Below are 1,318 nucleotides of genomic sequence, written 5' to 3'. Positions count from 1 at the left end.
ACCACTGACCTTTTGGTTAGTAGCCAAATGCCTTACCCACTATGCAACCACAGCTCCTGAAAATGAAAGATAGGGGCATGGAATTTAGAGACATGTCCCTTTTCCAAAATAACTGATAAAAATATCTTAAATTTTTGATGAAGATGATTCCTGTTTCTATACCCTTGACTCTTCTCTCTGTATGAGGCACTTAGAATACTCATTCTTTCTCTGTATTTCCTGTGGAGGACATAAGTAATAATCATAAGGTGAAGGAATTTTTGCAATGAGGCCCTTAATACAAAGGGAATGGTGGGATTTCACGAATTAATGCTGGCTGTATATGCTATATAAAGTAAGGGTAACTCAGTTAAACTTTAATTTTAGATAATTAAATTAGATATTTTTTTTTGGCAAAAGCATGTCCTAAGAATGCATGGAAAATACATATACTAAAATAAAAATATGCTTTACCTGAAGTTTAAATTTAAGTGTGTATAGGAAGGTTGGGCAATCCTACTTCCGTAGTGATACTGCCTCGGAAACCCAACGAGGGGTCGCTATGAGTTGGGTCCGACTTGATGGCACATAACAACAACAACAACAACAACAACAACAACATCCTATATTTTTCTAAAACTGGAGAACTTTACATCCAGAAAAACTCAGCATTTTAGGGTTGCAAACTCAACATAATTTTCCTGGAAATTTCCATGACTTAGTGTTATTTTAAAATTAATCTGCTATGAATGTCTTCAGTGAGTCTCTTTTAACGAAGACCTCTTACTAGGACTATCATTTCTGAAAAGCTCATCTGTGGTTCAACAAGCAGAAATGTAGGTTCCAGATGTTCCAATAACAAAGGCTTCAAATCTCATGCAGCACTTAGAACTGTCAATGTTGTTGTTGTTATTTGCCTTCGAGTCAGACCTGACTTAGGCACTGTGCTACCAGAGCTCCCAGAACACTCAATAGGCCTATGGATGTAATAGGATATTCAACGATTTAGGGCAAACAGAAGGCAATATTCCAGACAATTCTCATGGTTACAAATACTTTCTTAATATCTTATTTTGGAATTTCTCAGTCTTGGTGCGATTCACAGTTTGTGCTGGATAATTGCTGGATAATTGGAGTTCTCTTGTGGATGATTCAATGTTTACCATCCTTACTGTCCTCTTCCCAGTAGATTTCAGTAGGACCTTCCCCTCCCAGACTTTTGAATAAAAACAGTCTTCATTTATTTTCCAATTTCCTCCTTTAGGAGACAAGGAGGAGAGCAAAATTACACACAGTGGAGAGCTACTGTCTATTTCCATAATAGAGCAAGATTTTAATG

The sequence above is a fragment of the Orycteropus afer genome, unplaced genomic scaffold, assembly GCF_000298275.1.
Source record: "Orycteropus afer afer isolate SDZICR_OR568_19922 unplaced genomic scaffold, OryAfe1.0 scaffold00650, whole genome shotgun sequence".
NCBI classification, from domain to species: domain Eukaryota; kingdom Metazoa; phylum Chordata; class Mammalia; order Tubulidentata; family Orycteropodidae; genus Orycteropus; species Orycteropus afer.
The sequence above is the reverse complement of the archived record's forward strand: the minus strand, read 5'-3'. Positions refer to the sequence as shown.